Raw genomic sequence first — 12,173 nt, 5'->3', positions numbered from 1 at the left:
AATTTCCTGAAGACTTCATTAACCTAGTTGGACAGACCAGATGTTACAACAAAAAAAGGTCATCCTGTGTACAATGTTGCCATGTTCTCCTTTCATCCCTCAACCTAAACCTGGCTGGGTCCCATAGCTCACTGCTTCCACTGCAGAGAAACGTAGTAACCATGTGGGACATTACAAGTGCTCCAGAAAGAAGAGACTAAGTCTGGGTGAGGGAGCACTCGCCAGCTCTCTGGCAGAAATCTGCAGAAGGTGGGTTTTTCTTGTTTTGGATTAGACTACATGATGACTAAATCCTCATTTAACTTATACCCATGTTGCCTATTTTATAAAAAGCACTGTGCTATGCACACAGGGAAATTTCAATCCATGGGAGGGATGGCTGAGAAATTAAAACTTCCAAAAATATACATACATTATTCACTTGATTCACCCATCTGGCCTCTATCTTAAGTACCCAAATTTTGTTATACAGATCTAGAAAAAAAAAACAGCATTTTGCAAGTATTCTTTCTTCTACTTCAGAGATGGAAATTTCCTTGCCATTTGTTGATTTCCCCTTTACTGTATATTCTTGACGTAAGAGCCCTATAAAGTTCCTAACTTCAAAGTAGTCTTTTGAGATAAGAGCCAGAGCTGCTGAAAGCCAGAGAAATATTCCAGTTTACTGTGCAGCCCATATGAAGATCAACCTCAAATTTCTTTTATCATTTGGTGAATTCAGTTCAGAACTTACTTCATTTAAGAAAACAAAAAACAAAAAGCAAAAACCAAGGCTCAGTAACTTTAATCCCAGTGGCATTTTAGAGTACTTTCGAGTACAGTAGCCATAAATTGGTTTACCAGATGAAAGATTATGTTTTATTCTAGCAGTATAAACCTCAAAATGTCCCTATTAAAAAAAAACACATTAAAGTATCATTGTGGACATAAAAAAGATTCTGTTAAAGTGGTACCCTAGTGTTTCATATTTATTCTTTCATTGTGTAGCATTTGAAATCAGTTTTGCTTTCTGAAATGTAGGCAGTTTTCTCTCTAATTGATAATAGGGTACATTGTGAGATGCCAGGAGCAGGAGGGTAGAGGTTGGATGACACCATGAGATCACCTGATTTGAACTTGTGATCTTACACATGAGGAAAATGGAGGCTGCGATAAAAATGCAGTTTTTTTTGTGCCACAGCCACAATGAGGAATGTATTCTAACCCTTAGACAGGGATTCTTTCTTCCCTATCAAGCATTCTCCAATAGAAGAAATTCAAGGTGCTTCTACTTAACTTCCTAGTGTAATTGACTCCCCACCATATTTTGGTTGGGTTGTCCTTGGAATTAAACTGAAGATAAAGCATACCTCTGGGATCCTAAATCCAGGAATGTTACTGATGATAAGTAGAATTCTAAGTAGCTTATTATTCAACTATTACTTCTTCAACTATCCACTCTTTTTTTTTTTCTTAAGATTTTACTTATTGACCTGACAGAGATCACAAGTAGGCAGAGAGAGAGAGAGAGAGAGAGGAGGAAGCGGGCCCCCCGCTGAGAAGAGAGCCCAACATGGGGCTCAATCCCAGGACCCAAAGGCAGAGGCTTTAACCCACTGAGTCACCCAGGCACCCCACAACCATCTACTCTTATGCACCTACTGTGTGCTAGTAATTGTGCAGGTCAAAGGGATATAGGAATACAGAGGACCAACAAAGTCCCTATCCTTGTGCAGTTTTCTGTTCTAAGAAACAAAAATAAGTAAAATAAACCTAATAATTGTAGAACTCAACAAAGTCTGTGAAACAAATATATTCTGATGAGATTGAAATTAGCTGGAGGTGAGAGGGCTGTAGCCATTGGTGGAGGCAGTGCTCTTTCAGAAAAGGTGGTTATAGATGGGCTTTCTTGTGAGTTGATATCTCAGGTGAGACTAGAAGGATGAGCAGTTTCTTCCAGGGGAAGACAACTTCGGGCAGAGAGAAAACCAAAAACAAAGACAGTGATGAGGTAATGGCTTAGGGTGTTTGAAGAATAGAATGAGAGCCATGTGAACCATTCAGTTCATAGCGAATGAGGGAAAGGCTGAGTAAGAGATAACTTCTAGGAGATAAGCAAAGGGTCAGATCATGTAGGGCCTTATAAGACATGATAAGTACTTCTAACTCTATAAATCTTTATAATCTATACAAACTATAATGTATAGAAAACAAACATGAATGTAATTTGTGATATCAGAGAAAACAGAGGAATAAGGACTTCTGAAAATCCTCTTGTCCATAAAAGCAGCAAGAATATGGGGGAAAATTGCCAGCATGAACTTTTCCAGAACTCTGGAAACTAACCAAAGACTATAGAAATCTGAGGATCATTTATTTACAAAATGGCTGAAAACTGGTGAGAATAGAAAGCTGTGTGGTATTTTAATTAGCCTCTTCTCATCCCTCCCCTAGCTCTGCATTAGTGTTGAAAAGGAACAGAATGCAATGACAATGAAAACCAGCAACTGATAGCCACTAGAGAGGACAGAACATAGTTCTTTCAAAGCCCCATTCTAAAAATAATTATCATTTTCCCTCTCTAGTGGTTTCTTGGAAGAACTGACTTGCAAGACTGACTTTATTAGACCTGACTTGGAGCTCACCCAGTGTGAATAGCCTTTATGCTGAGAGTGCTGGTTAAAAACAGTTAGAGGTGGCCTTTTTTTTTTTTTTAAATCATTGCACAAGCATGAGGTGGTGAATAACAGTTGGGGCAAATAATAAGCTAACCAAAAATCTTAAAAACAAAAAATTAAGGATTGAGATGTTTATAGAGGGCTTTAAAAGTCTCTGACATATTACCAGGAACCTAGAAGACCACACATATGGAGCTTTGTGCATGCCTATGACTACATACATGTTCAGGGATGATCTGAGAAGAGCTTGAGCTCCAGGTCTGGCTGACCTTGAGGCTATGTGTAAGTGGAAGTGAAGACTAAAATATGGTTGTGAGCTTCCTGGCTGAGTTGAGGGTTTGCCTCAGTGTATGCAGCACAGAGTTCCTCAACAAAGGCTGGGACACTTGTTGGTTTGATTCATTTAAGGAAATTTCCACCTAATCATCAGTTTAGCACTGTGGTCACTGAACCAGAGATTTCAGTGGCCACCCAAAAAATATAGGCTTCAGAGAACTAGATCAGAAAAGTCACTATAGAAACAGACAACCAAACAAGAACATCATCAGCAACAACAAAACATCAACAAAAGAAACCTTTAGGAAGGGGAAGAAATTCATTTCTTAAGACGACATAGAGTGCTGGAAGAGTCTGTCAACCAAGAATTCTTAAATCCGGCAAAGCTTTCCTTCAAAAATGAAGAAGTTAGGATACTCCCAGATAATTAATTTTCAATAGAATTGGCCTGCAAGAAATTCTTAAAAAGAACGAAAGAAAGAAAGAAAGACAAAAAGAAAAGTCCTTCAAACTGAAATGAAAGGACATTAGACAATAACTTGAATCCACATGTAATTACATAGATAAATGTAAGACAGCATAAATGCATTAGTTGTAACTTTTTTCCTTCTATAATTTAAAATAAAAAGAACTGCTTAAGGCAAAAGGTATAAATCTGTGTTGATGGTCACTCAGTGCATGAAGCTGTAATTTATATGACAATTATACAAGAGGGGAGAGGGAATGGAGCACATAGAGACAACATTTCTGTATTCTGTTGAAATTCATTTGGTATATCAAAGTCACAGATGTAAAAGCTAAAACTATAAACTCTTAGAAGAAAACATAGGCATACATTTTGATGGCCTTAGATTAGAGGATGGCTGTTTAGATAGAACATGATTATTAGAAGCAACCAAAGAAAAAATAGATGTACTAGACATCATAACAATTGAAGCTTTTTATACATCAAGAACACTATCAAGAAAGTGGAAAAGCAACTCAGTAAGTGGGAGGAAATATTTGCAGATCATATATCTGATAAGGATTATGTAATTATAAATATAAGAACTCTTACAAGTCAATAATAAAAAGATAACCCAATGAAAAAATGAACAAAGAATCTGAATAGATAGCTCCAAAGAAGATGTACAAATGGCCAACAGGCACGTGAAAAGATGCTCAACATCATTTGTTATTAGGGAAATGCAGCTCAAATAAAAACCACAAGGAGATACCATTCACATCCTCTAGGATGGTTATAATCAAAAGACAGACAATAAAAAGTGTTAGTGAGGATGTGGAAAGTTAAGAGTGGATACTCTTTATACTATTACTGGTATGAATATAGAATTTTATAGCTACTTTGGAAAAAAGTTTGGCAGTTCCTCAAAAGTTTAAATATAGCCTTACCATATGACCTAGTAATTGCCTTCCTAGATATATACCCAAGAAAATTAAAAACATTTGCCATATAAAAATTTGTACATGAATATTGATGGCAGTATTGGTCATAATAGTAAAAAATGGGAATAGTTCAAATGTCCATCAGTTGTTGAATGGGTAAAGAAAATGTGGCTTATCATACAGTGGACTATTATCTACCTATAAAAAAAATACTAGTACATACAAAAACATGGATAAGCGTTGAAATCATAATGCTAAGTTAAAGAAGCTAAGTGAAAAATGACTGCACATTATAGGATTCTGTTTGCCTGAAATGTCCAGAGTAGGCAATTCATAGAGATGGAAAATAAACTAATGGTTCCCAGGGGCTGCAGTGGGACTAGGGGAGGGAGGAATGAGGGATGATTATTAATGGGTATGAGGCATGTTTTTGGGTTCATGAAAATGTTCTGGAATTAGATAGGAATCACATTATATGACTGTGTGAATATACTAAACTCACTGAATTGTGTGCTTTAAAAGGATGCATTGTATGGTATAGGAATGTATGCCTCATTTGCAGGATGGAAGGGTATCAGTGGAAAGGGTTTTGCTAATGTATCCTGAGATGGACTGATCCTTCATGGAACAGTCAACAAGTGGTGTGGAGGTAGACAAATCTGGTTTGAATAGTTTATAGCTGAAGAATTTGAATGGTAGAGTTAGGTTGATACGGAAATTGGGCATCCTGGCTTGTATTTCGCTCCGCCATCATTAGGTGGTGGTAAACAGATTAAAAAGTTAATGCTAACTTTAATTGATTTGAAATGAATACCTGGATCATTGTGTTGAAAAGGATTCTGAGGCTTAGTCCATGTATTCCTTTCCATTCAAGTGCAATTAGCATGTCATAATGTTACTGTTTCCCTAAGTCATTCTGTGATTTGGGACAGGTATCTTCAAAATACATGGCAGACAGATTCTCAGAAAGGTGGGCTGAGTGATCTCTAGGCATTACTTACATTTTAAAGCTTTGTGATTATATGATGTAATGATCCAGTTGCCACATCTTTCAAAAATATGATTTATACAGTTAAAAAAAAAGGATTTAAAAAATAAGCAATGTCAGTAGCAAGCATGCACAGTCTGAAATATTTGAGCTAGAGGAGTATATAAATAGCTGTGGTCGATGATCTTGCCTTGTTCTTTTCTAAATACAGTGCTTCTCAGTGCTAGCATTTAATTATGCACTGTACTTGGATAAAAATGGGCATTAGGAAAGATTAGCTTTTATGATGGATATGTTGGGTCCTAAATATGGCTTAAATCTCTGCTACTGCAATCGGAAAACCAACAACCCGCAGATGAATGCTCATTTCTTGTGGAAGTGCACTGGGATATATTTGCTCTTGCATTATTTGAAGACATATGCAATCAGTACAAACTTTAACACATGGCAAGATGGTTGCTGGGGTCTCTATTTCTAGCCAGAACGTCCCACAAATCATTCCAACTCACTTGGCCTTGCCACTTTCTTACTAGAGACTATCCTCCAGCCCACTGATTGCTTAGAATGACAGCTTGCAAGCCTTCTTCTTCCTTAATATATAGAGCAGATGAAACTCAAATGGGTAACACATTCCCATCAGGGTATGTACAATTTTGAGGGGAGAGGGATTTAAATATAGACTTCTCTCTTTAACTCAGGAATAATGATAAAAATAGTAATGACAATACTAATATTTCACTTACTATGTGCTAGATGCAATTATAAGAACTGTGTATACATTAACACATTTAATTCAAAACATTCACATGGGGTATTATTATAATGATCCCAAATTCTGTGATGAGGCACAATTGAGGCATAAGAGGTTAAAGAACTTGACCAAGATCATACCTCTAATACATAGCAGATCTAAGATTAGAGCCCAGGCTGTGTGCTCAGGTGACCATCTTTCTAACCATTAGACTGTACTGCCTCTTGGATGGATTTTAATGAGAGGGCTGTTATTGTAAGGAGGACTATAAGTCTGGCTTGGTGCATTAAAAAGGAAATAATTTATAAACTTTGGTAGTTTATTCACTGACAGCCATGAATATTTGGGATGGACTTTGCAAACTACTTTACAGAGAACTGTGACCCCAGTGCCTCACCCTATTGCTGTTTAGAAGTCATGGCTTTGGGGCACCTGGGTGGCTCAGTGGGTTAATTCTCTGCCGTCAGCCCAGGTCATGATCTCAGGATCCTGGGATTGAGCCCCGCATCTGGCTCTCTGCTCAGCAGGAAGCCTGCTTCCCTTTCTCTTTTTGCCTGCCTCTCTGCCTACTTGTGATCTTTGTCTGTCAAATAAATAAATAAAATCTTAAAAAAAAAAAAAGAAGTTATGGATTTTGAGTATCCTGTCCCACAACTCTGTCCTAGAAGTCTAGTACTCCTCTGTCTAATCAGCCTTTCTACTTTTGCATCAATTTCTCTACCCTCACTGTCTCCTGTGTCAGTGAACCCTCAAATCTAAATAAAAATGGATTTTCTTATTGTCACCCACCAAGCTGTAGACTACTTCCTTTTGTTCCAGAGAACTTATTCCTGATCAGTTTATCATGTTTATTATATAAGATATACTCATCTGACGACCAGGAAATAATCTCTGTCTATTCCACACTAGTCCAAACACAATGGGACATAACAACGAGGTAAGAAGCAGAGTTTTCTTATTCTTACCTCTGCCAGTAAGTCACCTTCATTTTAGATTCACTTGCTCCTCCCTCCCTCTCATAAGCCTCCTCCCAATGTGCTGCCCACCGCAGGGATGCATAAATGATTCCTCTGGGCATCATAAAGTGCTCTCCATCACAGTGGTCTAGGGTTAGGAACATACTCTATGTCAGACCAATTGCAATTCTTCCCTGAGATTTTTTTTTTTTTTTTAAACTGAAATTGTCTGGCAGGGAAGGACTTTGGTTTCTGGCTACACAGCTCTGAGTATGAAAACTACATAAGAATGATTATATATTTCTGGGGACATTAGATTTGAGAATGAAGCCAAAACCCAGGATAAAAAGCAGAAAAGAGAGAGGAAGAACCCATGTGGCATTGAAGTCTCTGTTTCCAGCTGTCTCTAAGACCTGATCCTCTTTTTCCTGTCTGGGAATTTGATTACATGACACAACATATCTTCCTTCTTCTGCATGAACTGGTTGAATTTGGGTTTCTGTCACTTTCAGAAATGAGATTTAAGGCAGATGGACACCTAAAAAGGATATTGACATACAGGAATTATCTTATAATGAACCAAAAAGCAGGAAACCATGACACAGAAGAAGATTGAAAGGAAAGGGGATGTTTAATCAGAATAGAAGTTTGGGAGTAGCTATTTTTCAATACCAAAAAAGCTAAGTACTAGATATTTGAGCAGTGTAACAAATTATCCCAAAATGCAGAGGTTTAAAACAATCGCTATTTATCATCCTACATAGTTTCTGAGGGTCAGGAATCTGGGAGCAGCATAGCTGGGTGTTTCTGGCTCAGGGTCTTTCATGAAGTTTCACAAAAAATGTTGGCGGTGACTACAGTCATCTGAAGGCTTGGCTGGCAATGGAGGATCTACTTCCAAAATAGCTCATTCACATGGCTTTTGGCAGGAAGACTAATTTTTCCACCATGTAGACCTCTCTATAGGGCTTCTTGAGTATCCTCATGACATGGCAGCTGGTTTTCCCCAGAGTTGAGTAGTCCAGGAGAAAAAGATGGAAACTGCAATGACTTTTATGAACTAGTTGTGGAAGTCACATTCTGTCATTTCCATGGTATTATATGAGATATGTAAGTTTTCCCTTTGCAGTGTGGAAGGTGGTTATACATAGGGATAATACAAGGGCATAAAGAGTCAGGGATCATTGGGGGTCATCTTGGAGGCTGGCTCCCATAGGTTACTACTTGGAAGATATCTTCAAAAATTTCATATAGATTCACTGGAGAAGTTGGCCACTGGGGGAGACACCAATAGATTTTCAGTCCATATATATGAAATCAGTAGTGTACTGGAATGACTCTGAAGCAAAACAAAACCAAAACAACAACAAATAAAGACAAAAAAAAACCCCACTATATTGGCATGTAATGTGTTTCCTAACATTGAAAGGAGTAATAGAGATTGCTATTTTAAGTGATATTAAGGGAAGAGTCATAACTTTGCGTGGATTATAAAAGAAAGGGTTGTAGCAGTGAATAACTTCTGAGATGTATTTTATCACTAAAATGTTATGATCTGACAATAGTTCAAAGATATAACGTTCTTAATTTAACTGCTGTAATACATTTTAGCAGCTGTGAAACCCTGTCCCATATCCCCTTAGTCTACTCTGGGGGTTACTGGTAGACCATGTCTAAATACAATTCCTGTATCTCTCTATCTCTCTATCTCTGTTTTCTCGTCAGGAAAAATCCTCAGCTGATGAAGGATGGGAGTTATAAGAGAAATATCTTGCTTCCCTGCTCTCTGATGGAATAATTCTAAGCCAGAGATGCTCAAGTCTCACAGTGGTATCTCTTTAGTGAGAAAATTAATTACCGACTTTTTTCCTTCTCTGTCTCACTCCCCAGCTCCTCATAGTGCTTCCTGGAATCACCAACATGTTACAGCTATTCATGTTCAAATTCTTCCCTGGAGAATTCTCCTAAAAATAGGGGGCTAAACTAAGATACCCCTCTATTCAAAAATTTTACATCTGAGCACTCTTGCATAGTTCTGGTTGTTTTGATATATATGCACTCAACATATAAACCTTCTACTCTTGAGCAACATATTTTATGTTTTTTGTTTCCTCACACCTCAGTTATACGCTCCAACTCAAATATAGATTGGAGGAGGAATCCCAGCATTGCTGGTAACTCAGAAGCAGCATGCTGGCACTGGATTAGGAATCAGAAGACCTTGTGTCTAGCAGTTCTGTTTTTCTCTAGCCATGTGATCTTCTGTAAGTCAGCTGACCTCCCTGAGTATCAGCTTGCTCACATTTAATTAAATGTTGAACTAAATCAGTGGTCCTTGAACATTCTGAGCCCTTTAAAAACACTAGTACAAGTTTTATACCCTCTTCTCTGGAGAAAAAACTAATGTAACCAATATTTACACATGAACATAAATGAATCTGTGCATAATATCTCATTGTTAATGAGGCCACTGAAGCCTATCCATGGACTCTAGGTAAAGCCCTCTGTCTGGTCTAGATGCTCTTTATCTTCCCCATAAGTTTCAACACTTTATGATTCAATGAGTGATTAATGGAATAATGATTTCTTCTAGACTGAGATTTCTCAATAAAGCAACCTTCCAGCTAAATTTCAGCTACTTTATTAAACTTGACATTAGATTCAATATCCAATCTACTGGGAATTTATGCTTGTTCTCCCAGATAGTGTAGCATCTCTGGAAAAGAGGGAGACAGTCATTACAGAGAGACACAAACAGTAGTATCTCTCCATCCAAATCCATATCAACAGGTGGTATTTTTCTTAAGCCCGTGGACTACTTCCAGAAAACATGATTTTCTAAAATAAACTTTACCTGACCAAACTGCTCAAAGGGAAGAGGGCAGGAAATGGAATCCCACTTCTCAGGAGTAGAAATCTCTCTGTACCACTTCCGTAAAAGCTTGTTGAAATCTCTTCTCTGCTATCACAAGGGAAAATGATCTTAAATTTGACCTAGAATAGTATAGGAGGGAAAAATGTCTAAGGCCTTGTAAGATACCCCATTTCAAGTACCACATGGCTTTCTCCACAATCAGTAGCTTTTTCAGTCTTCTTGTCAGCTACTGTAAATGACCACATCTAAGTTGTAGGGTTTATTGTAATTCGATCTCTGGGAGAGGTTACAACCAAATCTCTGGGTGCTTCAGAGTCTCAGCTAAGGACATAGAAACCATTTCCGTTTTCTCCTCACATTATTTAGGCCACTCCTTCTCTTTTGTGCCCCCAGAAAAAATATTCATCCATGTTCTTATACAACTAATGTGCAGAGCCTCGGAGGATGAAAATCTCATTTCAGAGGTTTAGAAAGATAGCAAGAATCTAGCTATGGACCCTTATGTTTCATCTGGTTAGAAGGCTTATATGTTTGCTACTTATCTTAATCAGTGTCTAAATATGTCATTTGATTTGACGAAAGACAAAACCAGTTTGCATTTATGCAAACAAAGATGTGGTAGTACTTGTTACTACCCAATGGTCTTTCAAAGACTGGCTTATTTCTGCTAAGGGATGAAGATTTTAATAGGGAGCATTGGCTTACCCTTTCAGAATAACTCATTGCCACTTGTTTGGCCTACCTGCTTCAACTGGGGACAGTAAGTATAAGATCAAAAGATCGTCAAGACAGCATGATACTGGCACAAAAACAAACATATTGAGCAATGGAACAGAATAGAGGACCCAGAAATCAACCCCCAGCTCTATGGTCAACTAATCTTAGACAAAGCAAGAAAGAATATCCAGTGGGAAAACATCTCTTTAACAAATGGTGCTGGGAAAATTGGATGCACACATGCATAAGAATGAAACTGGACCATTCTCTTACACCATACACAAAGATAAACTCAAAGCAGATAAAAGACCTAAAAGTGACACAGGAATCCATCAAAATCCTAGAAGATAACACAGGCAGTAACCTCTTTGACTGTGGCCACAGCCACTTCTTGCAAGACACATCTCTAAAGGCAAGGGAAACCAAAGCAAAAATGAACTGTTGGGATTTCATCAAGTTAAACCTTCTGCACAGCAAAGGAAACACTCAACAAAACTAAAAGGTAACCTATAGAATGGGAGAAAACATTGGCAAATGACATATCAGATAAAGAGCTGGTATCCAAGATCTATAAAGAACTTCAAACTCAACACCCAAAAAACAAAAAAAAATGTGGTCAAGAAATCAGCAGAAGACATGAACAGGTATTTCTCCAAAGAAGACATATAAATGTCTAACAGACACATGAAAAAATGCTCCCCATCACTTCTCATCAGAGAAACACAAATCAAAACCACAATGAGATACCACCTTTCACCAGTTAGAATGGTGAAAATTAATAAGACAGGTAACAGCAAATGTTGGCAAGACTGTGAAGAAAGGGGAATCCTCCTACATTGTTTGTGTGGAATGCAAACTGGTGTAGTCATTCTGGGAAACAGTATGGAGATTCCCCAGAACTTAAAAATAGAGCTACTCTGTGACCCAGCAATTGCACTACTGGGCACTTACTCCAAAGATACAGATGAAATGAAAAGAAGGGGTACTGCATCCCAATGTTCATAGCAGCAATGTCCACAGAAGCCAAACTGTAGGAGGAGCTGAGATGTCCTTTAACAGATGAATGGATGAAGAAGATTATATACAATGGAGTATTAGCAATCAGAAAGGATGAGTACCTAACATTTACATTGACATGAATAGAACTAGAGGGTATTATGCTAAGTGAAATCAGTCAGAGAAAGACAATTATATGGTTTCACTTATATGTATAATATAAGAAACAGCACAGAGGATCATAGGAGAAGGGAGGGAGAACTGAATGGGAAAAAATTAGAGAGGGAGACAAACCATGAGACAATACTGGCTCTGGGAAACAAATTGAGGGTTGCAAAAGGGGAGGTAGGTGGGGGGATAGGGTAACTGGGTTATGGGCATTAAGGAGGGTGCATGATGTGGTGAGCGCTGGGTGTTATACACAACTGATATATCATTGAACACTACATCTGAAACTAATGGTGTACTATATTTTGGCTAATTGAATTTAAATTAAAAAAAGAAGAAGAGCATAGAGGTTCTGAGCATAAATTTAGAGACAAGTAAACCTGAAGTTAAATGCTTGATTTAT

This window comes from Mustela lutreola, chromosome 5, assembly GCF_030435805.1.
Source record: "Mustela lutreola isolate mMusLut2 chromosome 5, mMusLut2.pri, whole genome shotgun sequence".
NCBI lineage: Eukaryota > Metazoa > Chordata > Mammalia > Carnivora > Mustelidae > Mustela > Mustela lutreola.
The sequence above is the reverse complement of the archived record's forward strand: the minus strand, read 5'-3'. Positions refer to the sequence as shown.